Raw genomic sequence first — 25626 nt, forward strand, 5'->3', positions numbered from 1 at the left:
CATATAAAATTCATAACAATGACAATAAGTGACATACAATACTCATATTAACAAAGAACTGGCCATTTTACACATAAATACAAAAGTGCTATACGATATATTCAGTCGGTGGAAGAAATTTATGAAGAAGGCAAATGCGGTAGAATGGAACAATTAATCGACACACTATAAAAAAAATATAGACTCTTTTCTAATATCGAAAAAAATATAAAAAGTAAATAAATAGAATGAAAAATAAAACAATCAAATATTTTTGGTATACCTAGTACCTCTCAGGACTCTCTCTTGCCGCAGTTTAGGAAGCCTGTTGCTTCTTCCTTGCTGGTGCATACCTTTGTTTCTGATGTCTTGCTCACGGAGTGGAAGGACCCGGATCATATTTCCATACCCAGGTTTATGTCCAAGCTTTATCCCTTGCATGATATGGCGGACACTTTGCCTGATTCCGTTCCTGTGGACTCTGTTGTGGCCAGTCTTGTGGGTCGTCCTTTCATGGCTGATGACAATATTCTTAAGGACGGGGTGGACAAAAAGGTGGATTCTGCCCTGAAAAAGTCTTATGCCGCTTCTCATCTGGCTATTCGTTCTGGCATTTATGGGGCGTATGTTGCCCAGTGTTTGCCGACTGATTTCAAGTCCCTGTTTTCATCAATACAGGAGGGTGCCAGTTGTCCGGAGTTGCTGGAGTCTATGGAGCGCCAGGCGGAATTCCTGTCGGATATCGCCTTTGATTCTGTGAGGTCTGTTTCGTAGTTTTTCTCTTTCGTCCCCTTCTGTTCGTTCTCTGGTGCCCCCTTGGGATCTCTCTTTGGTGTTGGGTGTTTTACAGTCTTCCCCATTTGAACCTTTGGAGACTGTGGACCTTAAGTTTCTTTCCTACAAGGTGGCTTTTCTGGTGGCCATTACTTCTGAGAGGCGGTTGGGGGAGCTTACAGCCTTGCGTTTTTCCCCCCCGTTTTTGCGTTTTCTGGATGACGCTGTTGTGCTCTCTTTGGATCCTTGTTTTGTCCCCAAGGTCCGCTCCCGTTTCCATTCCTCTCAGGAGCTGGTTCTTCCTTCTTTGTGTCCTTCTCCTTCTTCTCCTTCTGAGCTGTTGCTTCATTCTTTGGACCTAAGGCGTGCCTTGTCCATTTATGTGGCTCGTTCTGGGGAGTTTCGCTCTTCTACCTCGCTCTTTGTCACCTTTGGTTTGGCTGGTAAGGGTAAGGCTGCTTTCAAGCTCACCTTGAGTCGCTGGATTAAGGCTGTCATCACTCTTGCCTATCGTGGTGCTGGTTTGCCTTGTCCGGCGGGTCTTCAGGCGCGTTCCACTCGGGCGTGTCTGCCTCTTGGGCTGCTTACCATGGTGTGTCTCTTGATGAGATTTGTTGGGTTGGGACCTGGGCCTCTGAGTCCACGTTTGTTAGGCACTACAGGTTGAATTGTGCCCTGTATGACCGGACCAATTTTGGATGTGGGGTGTTGCAAGCTGTGGGGGTTCCCCTTCCGCTCTGAGTTCTGTTTTGTGTATTAAACTTTTTTCACTTGCTGCACTCCTATGTGTCTGGTCTGTGTTTTTCTGTGTTTGGGTTGCCAAAGGCCTGTTTGGGCGTTGCTTTGGTATGCCTCGTGAGTGATGACCGGGTCGAGGACGAGAGACGTAGAGGTAATGCTATGATTACGTTTGGTAATCCCCATTACTCTTAGTCCTACTCGTTCTCGACCCAGTCATACTTCCCACCCTCCCTCCCTGTCCAGGCCTTTGTTGCTTGGTGTGTCAGGATGTGCTTCTGGTGGTTAGGTTTGATATAGCACGTGGCAGGAAGGGGGGGTGGAGCCTAAAAGCGTTTCCTGTTTTGTTTCCGGTCTGTGTTATACCTCATGAGTGATGACTTGGTCGAGGACGGGTAGGACTAAGAGTAATGGGGATTACCAAACGTAATCATAGCATTCCATTCACTGGGGTAAAGTGAATGTCATGGTCCACAGTGGTGGATATCAGTGTCTGTAGGAAAAGGGCTGCTGCTGGGGCTGCAAGGTACCCAATAACATCAGTGTGGAGAGGTGCCTATGTTTGCTATATATTTAGGGTTGTAGTAGCTACATTTCTTTTGAAGAAAAACGTAACATAAAATTCCATAATGTCCCACAACTATAATGTCCTCTATTTTACAAAACTGTAAATGAGGACTTAGGTGACTCCTGTTCTCGACATAAACATTGTTTGGAATGGAACAAGACCACCTCAGCGATGGTGATAAGGTACATGCAATTTAAGGCACGCCCATGACCTTAACCTCTGGTCGGCATTCGAATGGAACAAATACCTTTCCTAAAAAACTAGGAAAATGTGAATACCCGCGACTGCTTTATCTTTTTTTAATAAACATTAATGAACCAAGAACACACGACCTTCGGAAAGCACCTCTATATTGGTCCCAGCTCCCTAAATCTCTCAGCCGCAGCATCATACGTGCTATCTAGACCTACAAATACAAGATAATGTTAGATAAGATAACATGAGGTGGCTTGGTGTGGGATGAGACGTTGCGAGTTGGGACATGATTGGGATGGGCTGGAAATGCAAAACAGCACAGCATAATGCTTTGTTCCGGTCCAGGGAAGACATGGCTTGGCAGTTCGGGCTAGACTGTTCCCATGAGGCACAGGGTCAAGACTGATTTGCATATGGCCATATCTGAACTGGGGTGGCCTGGTGAGCAAAATAACGATGGTTTAAACTTGATCTGTGACTGGGGGTGAATGTTTTGCCATTGTGCAACATGCCGTCCATCACCTTGTGGGTTTTGCTGTTCACCCTATGTGGGAAGGGTATGCCCAGACGTGGCCCCCGTGCTCACAACGCCACTAGAGTTAGGCTATCCTGGCTGATGACGGCTGATTGCCAGAAACTTGTCCCAGGATGCTTGATTCCGGTCCAGGGAAGACATGGCTTGACAGTTCGGGCAGGACTGTTCCCATGAGGCACAGGGTCAAGTTTGATTTGTATATGGCCATGTCTAAACTGGGGTGGCGTGGTGAGCAAAATAACAATGGATTAAACCCAGATCTGTGACTGGGGGTTAATGTTTTGCCAATGTGCAACATTCTATCCATCACCTTGTGTGTTTTGTCACATATATTATGAGCCAGGAAATCTTGCTTCCTCCTGTGAAAGTGCTTTTTGAGATTTGACTGATTAGTACATCAATTTAATTGCAAAAAAAATAAAATATTAAGCCTAGGTCGCTAACGAGTTAGCGTGGAAAAAACTAGCCCTGGGAGACATTTCCATTATGTCACATTATCGGAGTCATTTCACATTAATCTTGTTGCACAAAATGACGCAATTGCACCAGTTCATGTAATTTAGAGTAATTTGGGACAAACATGCCTACCACAAGAGCACAGGAATATAGTGCAAGCAGCTGCTAGCTTGTGCTGTTCCAGTTTTGTTGCATTTCGCGATATTTTCTTTGCAAAAAATGCCCCCTGAGGTCCATTTTGGATGCAAGGGTGCATAGTGTTCTAAGAAAATAATGCTAAATGCAGGATTACACTCCTTGCATAATTCTTTGTAATTTCACGTAATTGTGCTGTAACTCACACCCCTACTTAAACCATTGACTTAGAGAACCTATCATAACACATCGGGCCCATGATGCATTAATAATAGACATTCCACAGGTCAGCATCTGCATTCCCTACTATGCAAAGCACATTCCCAAACCAGCAACAACATACAAACTCCCTATTTACTCATGTTCTCCAACTCAGTCCCACACCAAATCTCATTCAGCTGCTCTTCCACACCACAGCATGGTCAAGTGCAACCTGCGCTGCACTAAAAGTATATGAGCAGCAAGCACACATCTACACAAGTGCTGCACAGGAAGCAGCAGTATTACAAGCTCACATTCAAGGTTGTTTGATGGAAGATTTAAGGCAAATGGCCCATATCCAAGATACACTGATTGTCCATGGAGGGAGAGGAGAGGAGAGCAGAGCAGCGGCGGAGCTCAAAAGGGTCAGTGTTTGAGCTGTTTTTTGAGCATTTTGATTAATGTTAATTCAATTTTTTAGGTATTTAAGTTCCTTTTTAACATTTACTTCATCCCTCTTTCACTATCGTGCTCCTCTTGGAGAACCAGAGGAAACAGGAGCAGCTGTGCAGGTAAGATCTGCGGTGAGTGGGGTGGCGTGGGACTAGAGAGACGACGACAAGGGAAAAAACAAATAAATAATGAATTTTCCCTCATCATAGTCTGTCGAGTGTCCCATCCACCCACCCACCACTCTTACCTGCACGGTCCGCTCCTGATAGGAGAGTCTGATCTTCAACCTTTGGGTACCAGCTGAAGAAGCCCCTGAAGGATTGCTTTAATGTAGATATCCCTTCCAGCCCCAAATGCAGACTCTTCATCCTCTAGTGAGTGGGAAATGCCCTGATATCCCAGTTCAATCAGATGAAATGAGATGAGACAAGATGAGAAAGAATAACATAGCATAATGTAACCTAACTGTGGTTCCTGCTATGCGCTTTTGGGATGGTACACGCCTGAAGGAACAATTGAAATGGTCTGTCTCTATCTGGTGCTTTGGATCCAGAGGCTGGGTAGCTTTAGGGTAGTTGGTGGTAGGACTGCAGTGGGAACAGCATGTTATGTAATGAGTCTTGGTTGGAAACATTAACCTTGTACCATCTTCCGTAGTCTGCGCTAGAGTAATGCAACATAACAGCTAGCGATGTAGACTTTCTGTTTTTTCATGACAGAGGTTCTTCTGAATGAGAAAGCCATCCATTTTATGCATGGAACACATCTCGTTCTCATGTGTCCTTTATAGTTCCTTTCTTATTTCTGTTTCAATCTGCTGACTCTTCGATCTAATACTTTCATTTTTATGTTGCCTTTGACCTTTAGTAAACAGGGGAATGGATATATTGGTGCTTTATTTTAAACCATGCATGATGTTCTTTTTCTGATTTTTTTGTGTAATTATTTTATATTAGCAATAATATTTATAGTTCTGTGGACACCATACAGTGTGGGTTAAAAAATTCCAGTAATTCGGTTTAACAATCTGTGGCATACCCTGCAAGCTTTTTAACCTGAGAAGATTTTCAGATAAAGATTTACCAATATGTTGTGCCAGGTTTGAACGCAAACTGGTGCAAAATGCTTCCATTTCTAATGATAATGGCATTACTCCTAGTCCTACTCCCTCGCCTTCCTTCAGCACAAATGAGGCTCCGCCTCCCACCCAGACCGATCCCCAGCATAAAAACTCTGCCCGCCCCCACCTCCACCTGTACATAAACAAGCCGAGCTAGAACTCAGTTGAACCACACCGGGAGGGAGGGAGGGTCCTTGAAGGAAGGCGAGGGAGTAGGACTAGGAGTAATGCCATTATCGTTAGAAATGGAAGCATTACCTCCCGTCCCTCCCTCGCCTTCCTTTAGCACAAATGAGGACATAGCAAGAAGAGGAAAACAGAGACGGACAACTGAGTGACAAAGAACACAAAACAGTGCCCCCAAACACAGCATATCAACATCCCAGGCCTCGCAAAGAGGACAAGACCCTGAGGCCCGAACCCCCAAAGGAGGAACCACCCCCACAAGAGGAAGAGCCACCAAGAATGCGGACCGAAACCCACAACCAGAGTCGGACCACAGCGAATAAACAAAGAGACCCCCACCCGGAAGGACTCCACAACCAGCAGGCCCCACAACAAAAGATGCCGGACAGCCAAACCGAGCAAACGAGACTCCACAGCCAAGAAAGGAGCAGGTCAGAACACAGGCAAAAGCAACCAGGGACAGAGCCAAAACGGCGAGCCACCGGAAGGGACAAAGAATGGAACCGGACCCAAAAGCAACAGAGCCGAACCGCCCAGACAGAAAGGAAACATCCAAAACAGGGCCCAGAACAACCCCAAGCATCCCGCAGGGGGGATGGCAACCAAAAAACAAGGCCCAAAGGCAAAAGCCGCAACCCAAGACCCCCAAGGGGCCCAAAGGGAGGACTGGACAGGACATCCAACACCAGCAGCAAAGACCCCGAAGGGAAGGACCCGACAGGCCAGGGAACAAACACACCAGACCCGGAAAAAAAGAACCAGGGAACAGACCCCAGGCAACACGCAAGGAAGCCAGGAGCACCAAGAAGCCGGAAAGCATCACACTGCACTCGCAGAGGGGCCACCGACAACCCCAGCAGGACCTCAGCCTGAGGGAACCTCCTCACCAAAAGTGGCCAGCACCACGGGAACTACACCCAGAGCAGAACAGCGGGACCAAAAAAGGCCAGCAAACACCAAGCAGAGGACAGCCAAGAGGAGGACCGAGGGAAAGCCCGCAAGCCACCGCCAACCAAACAGGAACCCACAACACAGCCAAGACCAGCTGCACAACAGCCAGGCAGCAGGACAAACCCTGCAGAGAACCCAGGGGAAGGACATAAAACGCCAAAGAGCACGGAGCCACCTGAAGGAACCTCCACCGAGCAACACACAACCCGGACAGGAGAGGAAAACAAGGAGCCCAAGGCCAACGGGGGGCAACCAAACAACCCCCGAGCACAGACCCACAGAGCCCGCACCAGAAAGGCCCGAGCAACGTAAAAGGCAGGGCAGGGTAAGGCACACCGAAGAGCCAGAGGCCCAGGAGAGGACCAGACGCCCCCCCCCCAAAGACCCGGGACCCCAGTCCAGAGACCCGAACCGGGCTCACCCAGGTCGATCCCGGCGCCACAAACAGGACCACCACAGGGAGGCCCCAAAGACCCACCAACAGCCCAGACCAGGGAAGGAAGGACCCAGCATAACAGAACTGCCAGCACACAGGACCAGAGTCCCCAGAAACAGGACGCAGGCAACCAAGGAACAAGGACCAGAACCTGGACCTACCCAGGACATGGCAAAGGACAATGCCACCGGAGTGTCAGACGGAGCCAACACGCACAGACCCGCAGAGAGCCCGAAAGGGCACCAGGGCAAGGCCAAAATGCCGCAACAGCCACCAGCAAGCGGACCCCCGGGAGAGCAGCAGGAACCAGAACAGGAACCCAAACCCAGCCAAGCCCGAACAGGCCGGCAACCGAAGCCACCACAAGTGGAGCCGGAGGAGCCAGCGAACACCGAGCCAGACGGCAACAGCGGCCGAGCCACCAGGAGAGCCGCCCCGTGGACCGACCGACAAGGGAAGCAGGGACAAAAGACCCCGAAGACCAACCCAACAGGAGCCAGAAGAACAGGCTGAGAAGAAGAAAACAAGCCAGGGAACACCGCAGAAGCCAGGCGCCCCAGCACAAGCAGCCACAGGACAAGCCGGAAGAGCCCCCGGGGCCACAAGGCCCGAACCCAAGAAGGAAGAGAGACCAGGAACCCGCCGGACAAGGGAACGGGGCCGAGCACAGACTGACCAAGAGCCACTCAAGAGCGCCTGGACATGCGGGAAGACCCAGGGCGAAGGCCCAAGGCTGAAGAGAAAGGATGCAACACAGAAACGGGCATACCCCACACAGAACCACAGGAAATGCAGAAAAGAAGCAGTGACTGGGAAGTAGAGAGAAGCGACCCCAAAATACAGGGCATGCCAAAAAAACACCAGGTAGGGCCCGCGGAAAGGCAACCCGAAGGGCCAACACACGGAAGGACACCGGCCAAAACCAGGAGCAGACCCCCAGGAGAACCAGGACAGGCACAAAGCCGCTGGACACCCCAGCCCCAGCACCAGAAAGGAGAGTGCCCCAGACCGAAGCCCCACCGACAGGAACCCAGCAGACGGAACACATGGCAAGCAAACAGGACCCACAGTCCAGCAGAGCCACCCAGCAGGAACCGGAGACAGGCACCGGAGACAGCCAAACCCTCTCCAAACCGGAGGAACCCGCACCAAGCTGACCCAGCACCCAAGAACACACAGCAGTGACAAGAACCCAACAGGGCAAGGCACTCTGACCAAGAGGCAGTTAGCCAGGGCAAATGAAATGGTCAAAACCGCGCCCACCGAAAGACAGAGGAGACACCCACAGCAGGGACCACAGAGAGGCCCCAGTGCAAGGCACGTGAGAAAGGCAGGACGCCCCAACTAAGGCAAGGCAAGCAGAGGGCCCAAGGTGGCGACAAGCAGCCACCACGAACCGCCACCGCAAACTCCATGAAACCCAGCACCAAGGAGGGCACAGAAGAAGCAGAGAACAGGCCAGCCAGTGCCACGGCAGCAGCCAAGCAGAACAGGCCTACAAAGCAGCGCGGCCAGGACAGAGGTCAACTGCACAACCAGAGGAAAGGGGCGACCCTCACCAAGAAGCAAAGCCACTGGAGGAAGATAGGGACGCGCAGCCCAGAAGCGAACGCCCCGGCGCAAACCGAGCGTGCAGAGAAACCTGAAACCAATCAGGACCAACACAGTGCAGAAGGAAGAATGGAGGGCTGGGAAGAGACCGCCAACGGCAGGCCGCACAGGAAACCGCCAATCAACTGGCAGCAGGGCAGCACCACAGCGGACAAAGCCACATGCACCACGCACATACAACAAGTACGAGCAACACACGCTACACACAGCACCAACTCCCCACCCCAGCACAAAGGGGCAAGCCCAACCGGGAGGGCCGGGGACACCAAGGAAAGAAACCCACAGACCCCGCCCAGCAGGAAACAGGAAAACCCAGCCGACCAGCACAGGAGTCCAGTGACCCACGGCCCGAACGCTCACCATTCCGGAGCCACACACAGAGCAGAGGAGGGAGATGGATCCACACCAAGGACCCAGACGGGAACCAGTCGCACATAGGACCAGCCGGTTGAGGTTGGGACGCGGAAGGCATCAACGAAACCCCAGAACACAGGACAGGGCAGCCACAATCAAGTCCAGCACCAACATGCAACAAGAAAGGCAGAACACCCCCCACGGAGCCCAGTGCGACAAGGGCACCCCAGGGGGACCGGAAACCCAGCAGCAGAGGAAGAGGACACCAGTACGCCCCCAGCCAATCCCCATGCAACCCCGACAGGAGCAGACCCAGTGGGAGACAACCGTCAAGGCCACCACCAAAGGGTACATGGAGCAGCAGGACTAGAACTGAAGCCAACCAGCGAAAACCAGCGCCACCAACGGTCTTCACAGAGGCACAGCACCAAGGCCGGTATACACCATCCACAGGGCAAGAAAAACGCACAAGTAGGCTGTAGAATCCTTAGGTCGTAAAATGTACATATACTCCTGAGTATTGCGAAGAATCTGTCAGCGGCACACAATTCCAGTCGGCACGAAAAAGGACATGTGAAGCCGAGGAGCCGTGGATGGAAAAGGCACAGGATAACCTACACAGTGCACTTCACTTCAGAGGAGCAGAGGGACCACAGCAAGGAGGCTGGGCCATGCCCGGACCCTCACCGGGCAGCCGGCAGAGTGCCAGTCCCCGGGGGCAAGAAGCAACGCGACACGCCAAGAAACAAAAAAGAAAACCGGCACAAACCCGTCCTACCTGGACTCCAGTAAGACAGCACACCGGGAGGAGGCAGCCACGCAGCCCCACCCGGAAACACAGCCCCAGCCACAGGAGGACCGCCAAAACACTGCAGCGCGGTTCCTGAGCCACCGCTCTGCCCCATACCACGAGGGAGACGAGGAGAGGAGGCACAGCCAGGAGAACTCAGCAGAGGGCACCGCCGCAGCAGAGAACCAAACCGAAGACTCCCCGGCACCGCCACAGGGAGGAACTGAAAGGGTAAGTCTCACTAGTGAGACAGAAAAAAACAGGTGGAGGTGGGGGGGGGGGCAGAGTTTTTATGCTGGGGGTGGGTCTGGATGGGAGGCGGGGCCTCATTTGTGCTGAAGGAAGGCGAGGGAGGGACTGGAGGTAATGTTTATTACGGATTTCTTTCCAGTGCAAACTGGTTTTGCCCAGGAAAGCTCCTTGAAAGTAATGCAAAGGAGGACAGAAATGACTAGGCGTCTAAGGGGCCATTCCTGGTATCGTACATAAGCATACCAATCCATTATTTCACAGTTTTTTTTAACAAACGCTCTAGCTACTAACAATGATAGACAGCACTTTGCACCAAAAAAGAAAAACCTCTTTGAGGCAGGCGTAAATAAAGGAAAGATGTTTTTATTTTTCCAAACTTTTCCAACTTTGCTTTTGTGCCGCACCGTACAGCACAAATCCAAAGTGAGAAACGTTTTATAGATTGTCTAGGCATAGAATTTTGGCTGGAAGGGTACTTTTCTCAAACAAATCCTATGCTAGAAATCACGCAGTCACCTTTGTACTGTGTTGCAAAGGTGTATATGTGGCACAAGGCTGCCTCATTGTGGGCCAGCTCTAGAGAAAATGGCTGCTGCATAATATCTTAGTAGATATGGTGCTGTCCTGAACTCACCCTCTCAGGCAAAGCAGCTAAACAACTTTGGTTGCTGCACTGTGTTGCATGGTACAATAATAAATCGACTCCACAAGCCTTCTAATATGAGAAGACGCCCCAACCCTTGAGGAAAACAAATAGTACATTTACCACAGAGGAGCACCACAGCCTGCAGGGTACCTTCTGTCCACAGCTCCCTACCACTGAGGAAGGACAAAGAGCTGCGCATGAAGAAAAGGTCAATGGGCTCTGCTGGATGTAAAGAGGGGAACAAAGAGCACTGACAAAGGCTACTTCGGCACAAGTGGAAAAATAAAAGTAAAGAAAATGCTTGAAGAAAAGTTGACATTTAGAAACAAGATTAAAACAGACAAACAATCCTGTGGTGCAGCGCGCTCAAGAGACCAGTAGAGTCACCGGTCGCCTACAAAAAAGCATGACCTTTCCATCAGCGCTGCTTCGCGGGCTGCGTCTTGTCAAATAACGGTTATGTGTGTTACTTTACCTTAAAGGTATTGTTTAGGGACTCACCCGTCCTCTAACCTTATTAAAATTAGCAGTTGAAAAGGTTTCTGCCTCATTCAGAATCTCATCCCTGAACAAATAAAATCTTGCACCATGGTTGACACAACTTGTGAACTTGTGCATGAGAAGGAACGGTGTGAGACTCCCCATGTGAGTTATAGTCTTCCACAAATATATCATTGATGCAATATTCTATAGACGATAGCAGCTCTCGGCCTTCATTAAATTGTTCCACCTAACACCCCATACATGCACGCACACACCACCCCCCACACACAGAGCTGGAACTACACAGTAACACTTTGACTTAGGAGGCCATTTTGAATCTGACACGCTTTGTGGCAGCCAGCCCGGTTGGTGGCGGCCTGGGCCTCTGCTCCAGTGGTACACCACACACAGGCCTTGGTGATTTACTCCTGCTTGGCACCGATCTGTGCAACACAAGTGCACCTCCTCCATTGTAGGTGCATTGTCATTGCAGCCCAAGCTAAGGGGACATGCCATGTATTTTTTGTCTGCTCGTCTTTTTTTTCAGTGGTGTTGGACTCATCCTAAATAGTGTAGGACCATTGTCACTGCGATCCAGAGAGACTGTGACTGTGGGGCCATCGGTTTCCCAAAGTGGAGCCAGGTGAAGCAAAACAAGAAGGTTTGCCCACCTCTAACTGAAGGAGAACCAGGAGTTCAGTGGGGCGAGTGCTCTTATAGTGGAGTTCTCCCTCTTCTAAATTCTCACTGACCCCTTTAATGCAAATTATGTCTCAAGAACCCTTAGGTAGAACATCTTTTCCTGCATTTTCATGCTTTAGCATCTAAATAAATCCTTTCCCCCCTCTCTGCTGGTCTGGAACTGTGACCACACTTACACATATAATTGTGTGAAATACATTACATTTGCTCTTTCCCCCGCTTTCAATTCACGGGTGTGGGATAGGGCTGCATCATACTTTCCAATAACCTGAGCGGATTCTCTTGACATTTGGTTGTTGTATGGGTGAATGGGTGTATACCATTTCAACAGCATTTGTTAAAGAGCATTTGGATAGTCACTTGTGACACACTATCTGGTTATTTGCATCCGGTACTACCCAAAGATTTATCATCACACCTTGCCAGGGCCAAACTGTCCTTTGTTTCAGAGGTGACTCTCCCCTCCTGCCAAGTTCCACAGCTCCCATCATACGAGCAGCCGGACCAGCCTGTGTGTTGTGTCCTGTGCAACAATTATACTCGGTTCATCTTTAAAATACTTCTCCAAACGTGCAATAGCAACCGTATACTCATTCCAATCATCTGAAGGAGGTCTAACTATAGGAGGTTGATGTTCAACATTTTTTTGACTCTCAGCACCCAAAGCACTATATAACATTGCATTTTTTCTGACAGGAGAAAATTTCACAGCATCAATAGCAACAACATAACTATTAAAAGCCTTAAACCATTGAGTCCATTTAATTTTCGGAGTACCTGGTTCAGGGAGAAATGGTGATGGGAGGACTGCAGTTTGTTGAGCCATTATGATACTCTAGAAAATAAAATTAATTAAAATAAAAAGTTGGTGCTTTATATCAGCAAGTAATGGTCAATGTAATGAGAAAAGTAAGATAAAACTATGTACATCAGTATAAATGAAGCACAAAATTAAAAAATTGTTATTTGCAGTTGTGTGTTTCAGCCTAAATGATACACGTATTTAAATTAATAAAAGTAAGAGTCAAAGTAACGTGAATAGTAAAATAAAGCTGTGTGAATCAGCGTAAATGAAGCACGTAGTTCAAAAGTTATTTCCAGCTGTGTGTATCAGCGTAAATGATACACGTGGTTCAAAAGCTATTTTCAGCTGTGTGTATCAGCGTAAATGAAGCACGGAGTTCAAAAGTTATTTCCAGCTGTGTGTATCAGCGTAAATGATACACGTTGTTTAAATTAAAGTCTCAGGGCTGTGTGTATCAGTGAAGAAAAAACGGGTTTATACTTTGAAGAATTAAAAATTAAATACCTCGTAACTGTGTGTAGCTTTCTTAAGGGAGAACGATACACAAAGATGTTTGAGCGTTGCTTGGTTACCCAAAATGGCCACTACGTTGTTTGACGTGACGTGCATGCATAGACGTGAACGTCTAAGCATGATGACAAATTCTGCAGCTTTTGCCGCTGACGGATGAAGATCATGGAAACTCGGAGAGGCGTCAGTGAAGCGCAAAGAATGGCGATCTTTGAGAAACGAGAATTCTAAGTAAGCTAGCAACTGTCCCTTTACCAATTTGAATGCTGCAATCACAGAAATACTTTAAAATAGCAAAATTAAAGTCGGAAATCTGTGAAAATGTAGGAGGTTCAAAAATGAAAATGCTCAAAATAACATTGTAAATGAAGTGGAACAAAGGCAGGCAGAGTTATGTAGAAAGGCAGAGAGAAGTAATCCAAAGCAAGTAATTCCAAAGTCAATTTGAAACGAAGAAACAAATCTATGAGCCTGCATCGAAGTATAGAAAGTAAAATGAAAGTACATGCAGCGAAGCTCCCAATAGACTTTTTTTAAATTAGAATATTCAAATATTAAAACTTATCTTCATAGTAATAGAAGAAGATGATATTCAGTATGTGTAGCAAGCAGGATTCCAAGTCTTTAAGGTTGTTCAGTAGGAGTGAGTTGAAGTATTCAAGGTCCATTAAAAATTCAGAGAAAAACAGTGAATGAACACTGAAGTCTGACAAGATCTTCCAGAAAAAATTGAATCTGGGCGTAGGTTCAGGAAAATGCTGACTTGACCACCTCGTCGCCAAATTATGTTGTGTCCAAAGATCACAGGAGAAGGAAGTAAACTTAAGGATTTAAGTTTATTTATGAATAACAAGTACAGCACCAGATCAGTCAGAGTGCCCTTCAAAGAAGCTTCAGTCTTCAACTGAAGATCAGAGGCTTAACATTCTAAAATAACCTAGCAACCTAAGCACTAGGATACAGCAGTATAATGGAGAACATACAATAAAGAGAATAACTGAGAAAACATAGGAAATAAGAAATCATAGGATATAACACTGTGCTTTTGAAGAGAGAGGGAGAGCAAAAAAGTAAGTGAGGAAAGAGATAGTGGAGGAAGGAGAGAAGGAGAGAGCGAGTGTGCACGTGAGAGAGATAGAGAGAGAGAGAGAGGTAGGGAGTAACACTGTTTTGCCAGTGTTGTTTTTGGTTCCAGTCCTGCCCTGCATCTTGAAGAATCTAGAGAACACTCAATATGTCTTTTAATCACAACCAGTAAAGAAAACCTAGATGGACTGTCCAGCATGCAGTGGAGAGTGATCAGAGCTCTTCAACAGGTTGTGGACAGATTTTATATGCCTGCACTCTTGTCACTTGGACCAGTCCAAATTAGTTTCCCTTTGGTCTGGTTTCTGTTTACAATCTACCCTCATTCAAGAGACCTGCCCCGAAGGACAGGACTGCCTTAAATTGATTTACTAACCCTTGCTTTCCCAGTTATAGATTACTGCTGCTTAGAACGTATGTATGATTTGTGCTGGGTTTATAGGAATTATCATGAGAGCAAAAGATTTATTTATATTTTGAACTAAGCTACCAAGGATATTTGACCTTCTGAATGTTTTTCTCTACCTTAATGTTATGCTCTGTAGATTTTGGTGCTCTAGAAGTGTAACTAAATAACGATATTCCTTTAAACATATAATTCTGATGCAACAGTAGCTTTCATTTACAATGATTATTTTTTTGCTATACTGTGTCTGAGTTCCAAACGCTTGTGATCACCTTACGAAGTAAGCTGTGACTATTTGACAATTCTATGCCTTGGAAAGTCAAATTTCAAATAGAATACTTAGATATTTATATTTATGAACCTATCACCAGTGCAGCGCACAGCAGCAAGCCACCTTGCTGTGCTGCACTGCCTGACAGGAAAAGGGCAGGAATGTGCAGTATTTAAGAAAATATGGCAACTTCCTGCCTTTTAGTCAATGCTGGTTCCCTTTTGGCAGCCTATCACCAATACAGGCACCCTTGCACCATGGTGCAAGGGTGCCTGCATTGCATTAATGGAGACCTTCATGCACAGAAATAATCCTCTAAGGGATATTCTTCTGTCTATGTGTGCTGCCGAATGCAGCATACATAGAAACAAGAAGAAATAAAGATATTTCTCCTTGCTATGCCTCTCCCGGGAAGGCATATCTTTTTGGGCATCCCCAGGTTTATCAGTTTTGGTAAATCTTGGAATGAGTCAAAACCATGGGAGTTGCCTGGGAACACCCACACAATGCCCATGGAATGCTTCCCTTGCGCAGAGCAAGGCAATGCAGTGATTTACACAGTGTTCCTTTACTCCAGATTTGTGGAGCCACTCTGGACCACACAAAGTGGCCTGGCCTTGCAAGGCCTCATAAATCTCACTTAAGGTTTGTTTTGTGCATCTAAAACCAAATTGCATGGTGCAACTGAAATGCAAACCTGCTCGTAAAAAGGATCCTGGAACTTTCATTGAGGAGTGGAACTACACTAGGGCCATTCGACACCAGTGCTAAGCATCGGTCACACACTGGAAAGCTGAGCAGTAAGCACTGGCTGTGACAAGACCTGGAGAAAAAAAATCCCAAATGTTAGAAATTGAGGTTTCTGGTTAGCAGAATATACACCCTGTCCAAGTAGGATCCGCAATCCTAGGCAGATACATAACCTAAATTAACCTGTGCTCACCCTCTAGTAGCTTGGCACCGAGCAGTCAGGCTTAACTTAAGAGGCAATGTGTAAAGTATTTGTGCACACTTTAATTACAGTAACACAGTGAAAACACCACAAAAAGACTCCATACCAGTTTAGATAAATAGAGAATATGTATCTGAGTAAAACAAGACCAGAACAACAAAGATCCAATAAGTAGAACTTGAGATATGAGCTTTTAGAAATTGCATGTTAAAACAGTGCTTAGAAGTCAAAAGGCTAATTGAGGTCACAATGTGCTGGTACAAATCCAAAATTCAGGCTGACCACAATTGAGGACAGCCCAGCTACAAAACCCATGCAGAGTCTGATGAAAAACTACCTTGTATGGAGCTAAGCATTGACGTCAAGAGCACGATGCATCATCTTTTCCAGGCAGTCGAGTTGATGCATCGCGAGTCGAGCCTCTCTGGCGGCGTTGAAGGATCAGCACTGCGTCATTGTTGAGCCGCGCAAAAGGTGACAAAGGATCAGTGATGTTTCATCCTCGAGCCTCGCAGCCAGAGACTGCATTGTCAACGAATCTGCACTGCGTCAGTGTGGGAAGACAAGACGGCGGTTCCCATCGGCTTAAAGGGGACACTGCATTGATTTTTGAAGAAAACATCTGCAGAACCCACTTCTGAGACCCAGGACTGGAGGGGGCACCTCACACAAGAAAGCATAGAACTCACAGATGACAGAGTACAGCAGCAGCAGCAGAGTTGCAAGTAGTTTTTTGTTTCCCTGAGTCTTCAGAAAACAGAAGGCAAGCAAGGAAGCCCTCGGAGAAATTTGGGTTCAAGGAGGAAGAAAGCAGAACCAGTCCCTCTCACTCAAAAAGCAGCAGGAAGCAGGCCAAATCTGAAGAGCAGGTAGCAAAGTGTCAGTTCTTCCTACAATACAGCAATTAGCAGGCAACAGGCCAACACATAAATGCAGTCAGCAAAGTGGACATCTCTCCAACAGCCCAGCAGCTCTTCCTTCAGGTATAATGTCCTTGATTCGAGTAGAGTTCTGATTGGTGGTGTCAGGGAACCAGTACTTATACCCAAATGTTCTTTCAAAGTGGGGGAGACTTCAAAGAGGCCTTTGAACATCACAATGCCCCTACCTTTCCTGCCCTGAATCAAGACACAATACAGATGGGTTTGGGTGGGGACAGGCACAGCCATATGAAGGCGCACGTGTCAGCTCCTTCCTCCCAATCTACCTTAAGAAGGCCCATCAGCCTGGTGATGGGAATCAGGATGTAAATGTCACACCCCTTCTCCCTTTGTGCGACTGTCTAGAGGGAATGCACAAAGGGATGTATGACGTTACGACGTGTATCGTCACAAAGCATGCTTTTACAACGCCTCTTTAACAACGCAAGTCATTACAATGACTTGCGTTGGGGGGCGCTGTTAGTGAATAGTATAATTTACTATTCTAACACCAGTCCCCGTGGATACTAGGGAAGGTGTTGGAATAGTAAATATACTATTCTTTATCCTGTAGCGCTCTCCAGCGCAAGTCGTGGTTACGACTTGCGTTGTAACGGACGCGTTCTAAAAGTACTGCGGAGTAAAATCCGCATTGAAAAGGATGTTCCCCTGCACACAGCCCAGCTGTCTCGTATATCTAACTTTTGGCAAGTTATTAACAACCTGTGAAGCATTCAACATTACCAGAAAGTATCAGCAGACTTGCCAAATGAGGTTTTCAGTTCGCGCTATTCAGTTTGAGTTTGAATAATAACTTTAACGTAAGAAGAAATTTTCACTCACGCGCATTCCAGTTATTCGAGTTCTCTGTGAAGCTCCAGTATACGTCACAGCACCGCGTTTTCAGCACCTAAGCGTCCCTGTTGCACTTACGTCGCAGCGTGTGCTCGGAATGAGGCTGAGCGTGCCTGTTGTGCCTACGTCACAGCGTGCTATCTGATTGGTCTTTTTGTTGCTCAGCTACGTGTTTAGTGTTTTACGGAAACAACTAAGGAATTATGCACGCTGAACACAACAAAGGAATTCACTTTACTTGCAAGCAGTTAATGTATCCTAGTGCGTGTCATTTCAATCAGTGATACGCACGCTCTAGTTACTAAGTTATCTGCCTACAGCGATATGCACACTGAACACAATGAAGGTATTCACTTTAGTTGCATGCAGTTAAAGTATCCCAGTGCGTGTCATTTCAATCAGCGATCCGCGCGCTTTAATTACAAACATATTTTAATAAGTCCTGTTGCGTGTACTTTTAATCAGCGATACGCACGCTTTAGTTATTAATTATCTGCCTACAGCAATAGGCACACTGAACCCAATACATGTTGTAGTGTATTTTGTATATTCAATCAGCGATGCGCACGCTGTATTTACAGAGATATTTTAATGCAATTTGGTACGTGATTTTTTTCAACCAGAGATGCGCACGCTTTAATCATAAAGGTATCTGTTTACAGCAATACGCACGCTATGCTTGATATGTAATAGTGCACTCTGATTGTCCAATGGGGCTCACGCTTTGTTATAATAATATAATAGCATATGCGTGTCTCTCTATTAACTCAGCTATACGCACGTTTTACATAATTTTCCCTATTCAAAAATAGTTTCATTTAGGATGTTGTACACCTTATATAGAATCTTAGTGAAACATTTTGTGATGTAGATGGGTATTATTATCATTTTTAATTACCAAGTCAAGTCATTATACTTTTATTCGACACATGTATCATAAAAAGTACAAACATGAAATACATACATAATTATAAAAACAGTTCATTACATACATAATTACAAAACAGTTCATTATTTTTAAAAAAGACATCTAAAAGTTATGCGGAAAAATTGACTTGATGGGCATTTTTTAAAATCTTAGTCCTAATGATCCAGGCACATGATAAGAACTTTGCAACCCCACAAATAGTAACCATCGAAGAGGTATCGGAGATAAGAATACGCAAAGCTGATTTGTAATCTCTAACCCCAAGGATCTTTAGTACTGGTTTTAGCCATTTCTTCCTAGGTAAGATATATGCCTTACAGGCAAAGAAAAAGTGGCCCAATGATTCCTCGGGGTTTGTACACCCTGGACACATTGTATCTTCTTCCCTCCTGTTGTTCCATCTAGAAGTAAAAGTTTTGAGGGGCAGTGTTCCATGTCTAAGTTTAAGGTATAAAGTCCTTTCCCGAGGAACCTGAATAAAGTCCAAAAACAGTTCCAGTTTTAGGGTGCATTTATGGGTCAAAAAGGTCTCAGTCAGATGACCCCAGTGTGGGTTCTGTAGCGCATTGGTCTCTATCCAGTCCCAATATAATTTTTTCACCACTTGTTTTGGTGGAGGTGATTGGGATACCCAAGCATCACTTAAACCCACACTTGCTACAAGCTTTTTTAGTTCATTTAGCCATCTGATTTTGCCTGAGGTGTTTGATTTTAGTAATTAATCTAGCACGAGGGCATAATTTGCTAGTTCTGGGGTCCTCCTCAAGCGAACCCAATATAAGAGGGGACAGAGTTGGAGGATATCCCGAATAGACTTTCTTCCCAGGTCTAAGAATAAAGGTTTGAGTGGGGTAGAGGATGGGAGCGACACCAAGTCCCTCATAAACTTATTCTCTGATCGGACTAGGTCATTGGTGTTCTCATTGCCCCACAGTTCCGAGCCATAAACAGCTGAGGCAATTGCCTTCCCCTCGTAAACTGATAAGGCAGGGGCAACTGGCCTACTTATAGAGAGGCGTTGGTTTTTTAAAATAGTGCCGGAGACCCTTTTAAGATTTAAATTCATTTTACATATATGGGGTTCCCATTTCAAGTGGTTATTGATCTTAACACCAAGATAGTCAAACTCATCGACCACCTCTAAAGGAGATCCATTCAGGGTAACATGGATATTCCTATATTTTCTCTTAGCGGTCATGACCATTAGTTTAGTTTTAGTCGTGTTTATTGTGAGTCCCCGTTCCTGACAAAAAACACTAAACTGATCAAGAAGAGTTTGGAGACCTGTGGGGGTTTTAGATAAGAGGAGGGTATCGTCGGCGAAGAGGAGGGATGGTATTTTCTCCCCCGCTATAATGGGGGCATCGGCCGGTGTACCTTGCAGATGCTTCACAACCCCATTTATAAAGAGGGAAAATAAAGTAGGGGCCATCACACACCCCTGCCGCACCCCTCTGTTGACAGGTATACTCTTAGGGCCAGATGTAGGTAGGCTTTTACCGGGTGGTAACGGCCGAATTCGGCCGTTACCACCCGCTAAAAGCAATTTGACATGTAGGTCCCTGTAATTTACAGACTCGGTAAATGTACCGATAGGTAAATTTACCGAGTATGTAAAATACCGAGTCGGTAACATTATGGATACCGGTAAATTGGTATGTAGGTGGGACTCTTCTGAGTCCCACAAGCAGTACAAAATCGGTATTTTACCATCAAATAATACTTGATGGTAAAATACCGTTTCAGGTGTGCATGCACATGTGTGCATGCACACCTATGCCATATGACAGGCAGACCTGCCCTTAGGGCAGGTATGCCTGCCACATGGCACCCGAGCCTCTTTCGGGGGTGCCAGAGGGTGTCAAAGTGACACCCCCTGCACCCTTGTGGCTATCGGTATTTACCGATGTGGTAAATACCGACCGGTAAATGCCCGTTCATTCCTATGGGCTTCAAAGCCCATAGGAATGCATGGGCATCAACTGGTCGGTATTTACCGCATCGGAAATTACCGACTGTTTCCGATTCGGTAATTGCACATCTGCAATTACCTACATCTCGGTATTTTTATTTTCCGACCTCTGAAATACCGAGTCGGTATGACTCGGTATTTAAGAGGACGGAAAATAAAAATTACCTACATCTGGCCCTTAGTGAGTTGCCCCTGCGCCCCCCAGCGTATCTTTGCATATGTTCCCTCATGGAGTTTGATGATAAGATTTAGCAGGTAAGATGGGAAACCCATATCCAGTAGGACATTCCAAAGTTTAGCACGGGGTATTACATCAAAAGCCGTTTTGAGGTCAATAAAAGCCAAGTAGAGGCTCCCTCTGGCTATTGATACTGTTTTCCAGAAAACTGCACAGAATCTGAAAACTTGGTCAATGGCCCCAACATTGTTTCTGAATCCAGCCTGGAAGTGGGACAGAATGTTTCCTTCCATAAGCCAACCCTCAATCCTATTTACAATTACCCTGCCAACTACTTTTTGAATAACGTCAATTAGACCAATTGGTCTGTAGTTGGCAGGGTCCTCTCTCTCACCCTTTTTAAAAACGGTAACAACTTCAGCACCCTTCCATGAGTCCGGTACCTGGTGGCCTAAATGGATAAGGTTCAAAACATTTACAATAAAATCAGCCCAAACCAGTGGGTTAGACAACAATAAATCACCCGGTATTCCATCCCGGCCAGGTGCCTTACCCGGTTTTATTTTAAGGATTGCCTCTTGTACCTCACGGGGCGAAAACAGTACATCAATAGAGCCATCATTCCCATGGACCGTACAATCAGTACCTAGTGTAGGGGATACTGGCGCAGCTTCTAAGGAGCCCACGCCATATAAATTTGAGAAGTGGGAATACCATTGGGACTCAGTAATATGGTTTGGTATAGGCTCAGCACCTCGTCTATCCATGACGTTGATCAGTTTCCAAAATGCAGTGGCATTTTTCCCTTGAGCCGCTTCCTTTAGAGCCTGCCAATGTTCCTCTTCCCAATCTTTTTTGGCTTTCACAATACTAGTGCGGTACTCATTTCTAGCTAATCTAGCAGCTGGGGCATCCTTATTTTTAATAGCTAGTAAAATTGCTTTCCTTTTCTCTCTACAGGAGGCAGTGTACCAAGGGTTCCCCTTTTTTTGTGTGCGATTAGACAGATGACAACCCTTTGTTTTTTTTGAGAAAAACGTACTGATCTCCCCTACTAAGTCTTTATACTTAGTTGCCAGCACCGACCCCTGAAGCTGAAGTGCAGTTTGGTTCACTGGGGCCAAGGCAGATGAGGCAGCCAACACTAGAACCCTAATATTCTCAAGTGTCCCCTCATTGCACCTAACCACATTCCATTTAATCCTGCGATTACAGTTAGAGGGGACTAGTTCTTTGGTAATCAGCTCATTGTGAACCTCCTCACCACTGTTGTCTCCCCAGAACATACCCATACAAAGGGGATTATGGTCGCTATCAATCCTCTGTCTGACCTCCATATCAACCAGGTTAACCCATGACCCTACATCCAAAAGGATGTAGTCAATCCGTGACGGGGAACCTAATCGATTGAAGGTCATAGCGCCCATACGATCGGATGTGGTGCGGCCATTTAAGGCACATAGATCATGTGCAGACACCAGAGCATTCAACTGTATGGAACGAGCCGACCATTTCTGAATTGGGGCCAGAGATAAGGATGGAATTACCTGGTTTCCTGGCTTATTATAACAGCCCAAGAATTCATCCTCATCAAGAGGCTCGAATGTACAATTAAAATCGCCTCCCACTAATACTGAAGATTTTGGAGAGAGGGCAGAAAGCGTGTTATCTAACAACTCCAGTGTTGGAGACAATTGGCCCCCTGGGAGCCCCCTGGCATAGATACAAAAAAGTTCAAAAGCCTTCCTGGCAGACTGCCTTTTAACAGTTATATGTAGAATATCATTACAGGGGACATAGTTCACAGTAATTTTACAATTCAGATCTATCCTGATCCAAATAAGTAATCCTCCCGATGGGCGCCCCCTCCCAAGCTGTATTGCAGGGACAAAAAACGTGGAATAGCCCTGTTTGTGTTGTGGCTCTACACACCAAGTTTCTTGGAACATGCAAATATGGAAATCATCAACAAAATTGTTCCATTCCGGGTCAGGCAGGTTTTTCTTTAGGCCGGCTATGTTCCAAGACAAGATTTTAACAAGGGGAGGGGACAACATAGGTGTATTCGTGGCGGCCTGAGTGTCAACATCCCCTACCAAGGGCTCTGGAATAGTGCTACACTGTTCCGGTACTTCTTCCATTGTAGGAATGATAGAACCACTATCTACAGTGGAAGGAGCCCGACCACCCCCGCCATCTTCAATACACTGGGGTGATGGTCAGTCCACTTCTTCCAACCCCCCAAATCAATTATTGCAGGGAAATAAAGGGTAATTGAGCTGTGGGCCCCACCCTTCTCCATTGAAGTGTGAATCCCCCTTCCACTGGTGCCCCCTCCTCCTATGGACTAGGTTCCAACCTTCCTCTACTGGCATTCCCCATTGTTGTGGATTCTGGTATGTACCACCTCTACCCAAGCCTTTCCTAGATGGCCTCATCCAACTCCATCTCACATCCCCATGGCCCTCCTGCATATAAAAAAAAGACAGAGGTTTAGCTACTACCACTGACTTACTATCACAGGGAGGAGTTGAGCATATAAATTCTACGAGTCGTGGGTCCTCAAACGTGATAACGACACAGTCGCCCTTTATACTTTTCTTCTTCCCACCTACCCAAGGAGCCCGTTCAACCATAAGTATGTTCTTGTTTAGGCCGGGTGGTGGAGGGTAATTTTTGTCAAGCCAGTGGCATATTTTATTTTTAATCGCCCAAAAGGGCTCAGAAGTGGATGTTGGCAGCTCAGAAATCCCTGTCAGAACAACCACATACGGACAAGCATCTGGCGGTAAATTGATGTTGCGCCGCGATGTGGTTTTTCTGGGCTGAGACTGTGGAATAATAGGGGCTGGGTTGTCGGGAGTCTTTTTGGTAGCTGCCTTTCTATTTACTGCACTTGGACCTGTGGAAGTGGAAGGTTTGGTTTTATTCACTGTTTTGGTTGCTGTCAGGGAAGGAGCTGGGAGGGTAATTGCAGGTGCTGGAGCACTCCCCATAGATGGATTTGTAACTTCAATCCCAGTGTTAATAACAGGCGGTGGAACAACCGGAATAGAGGGACCAGGGGTAGTCAGCCTAGGGTCTTGTAGCGCAAGAATAGTAGCCAATTGATGTTCTATGTTGGAAAGCCTATTCTCCAGAGGTGAAAGCAGAGATTTTAACAAGCTAGACATAGATTCCATTAAGGAGTCAAGCCCGTCTCCTGAATTAGTTAGTGAGTCAATGCTTCGGCTCTCATCCAGAAGACTAGCCAGACTGCTATCAGGAATTGTATCGTCCGGAACCCCTAAAGTTAGCAGATGGGGGGTAGAATCTAAGGGGTCAGACTCAGTTTGAACAGTATGTGCCTGGAGAGTCACATCATTAGCTGTCGCCACACCTGTGTTGTCCCCCCCGGAGTTGGAACCCATAGACCCTTGCGAAGTAATGGCGGGATTGTCCATGGGAGGATTTGTTGGAATCACATCAGTTGGAGTTAACGTAATGATATCTGACCCAACCATAGTGGAGGCGTCAGTAACATCATGGTTGACTAACACGGGATCATGGGGGATATTAGAGGGTAGTGTGCTCGTAACAGGGGCATTAATAGAAATTAGTGATTGACTGCTGGCGGGAGTAGAATCATTAGTGGAATTCCCAGCTGAAGTAACAACAGGGTTTATCAAACTTGGCGGCGGGGAATGCACCATTGCAATGTTGCCCAGTGAAGATCTTTTTGCGTGGGCAAGATCCAATGATACTCTCCTTTCCATGATAGAAATGCCCTCATCTATCAGAGAGTGTGTTCGAGAAATAAAATTATCTAGGGTGCCAATTACTTTTTTAGTTTTAGCGTTACCAGCTCTCTGGCTCCTAGTTTTACGAGTAGACATCTCTGGAAAAGGAAAACAAACTATAATGAAATATCACAACAAATGATCCAAAGAAAACTATAAACACAAGAAAAGCAAATAGACTACTCGAAGGAGAAGTTACCCCAATAGCTTCAAGCAGGAAGGCAACTATAGCAAACAAAACGAACCAATGGTACAAGGGACTAATGAGGGTGCGCCCAGGCCAGGCACTGCAGGCCACGGAAGGCCACAGAGGGCCCGCCCTTTGCCCGGGCTTAGCCCCGGGCGCTCCCGCGCGCTCCCGCGCAGCGAGTAGCTACCAAGTTTATAGTCCGGAACCTATAGGGCGGGGTTGGGGCGGGGCGGTCAGGGAGAGCGGGGCCAGGTGACACGGCCAGAGACACCGGGACTCCTGGGAAAGCGAGTCCCGGGTCGCGCTCGCAGCCCTGCCGCCTCACCGTCTTACAGAACCCCACAGGAGCAGCTGGGCGTCAAATCCACCGACGAGTCAGGCAGGTGAGCAGCGAAGCGGGACCCGCGGAGCGGGTACCGCGAGTTGTGGGTGGTGGGTCCTGAGGGAACCAGAAACGCCGTCTTCCAAGTCCGTTTACTACAAAGGAGTGTCCCACTGTTGAGAGATCCTTCCCTCCTTTTCACCTGGGGCTGCTGGGGGCGGGGCGGTCAGGGAGAGCGGGGCCAGGTGACACGGCCAGAGACATCGGGACTCCTGGGAAAGCGAGTCCCGGGTCGCGCTCGCAGCCCTGCCGCCTCACCGTCTTACAGAACCCCACAGGAGCAGCTGGGCGTCAAATCCACCGACGAGTCAGGCAGGTGAGCAGCGAAGCGGGACCCGCGGAGCGGGTACCGCGAGTTGTGTATGGTGGGTCCTGAGGGAACCAGAAACGCCGTCTTCCAAGTCCGTTTACTACAAAGAAGTGTCCCACTGTTGAGAGATCCTTCCCTCCTTTTCACCTGGGGCTGCTGGGGGCGGGGCGGTCAGGGAGAGCGGGGCCAGGTGACACGGCCAGAGACACCGAGACTCCTGGGAAAGCGAGTCCCGGGTCGCGCTCGCAGCCCTGCCGCCTCACCGTCTTACAGAACCCCACAGGAGCAGCTAGGCGTCAAATCCACCGACGAGTCAGGCAGGTAAGCAGCGAAGCGGGACCCGCGGAGCGGGTACCGCGAGTTGTGGGTGGTGGGTCCTGAGGGAACCAGAAACGCCGTCTTCCAAGTCCGTTTACTACAAAGGAGTGTCCCACTGTTGAGAGATCCTTCCCTCCTTTTCACCTGGGGCTGCTGGGGGCGGGGCGGTCAGGGAGAGCGGGGCCAGGTGACACGGCCA

Source organism: Lissotriton vulgaris, chromosome 2_1 (assembly GCF_964263255.1).
Source record: "Lissotriton vulgaris chromosome 2_1, aLisVul1.2, whole genome shotgun sequence".
NCBI lineage: Eukaryota > Metazoa > Chordata > Amphibia > Caudata > Salamandridae > Lissotriton > Lissotriton vulgaris.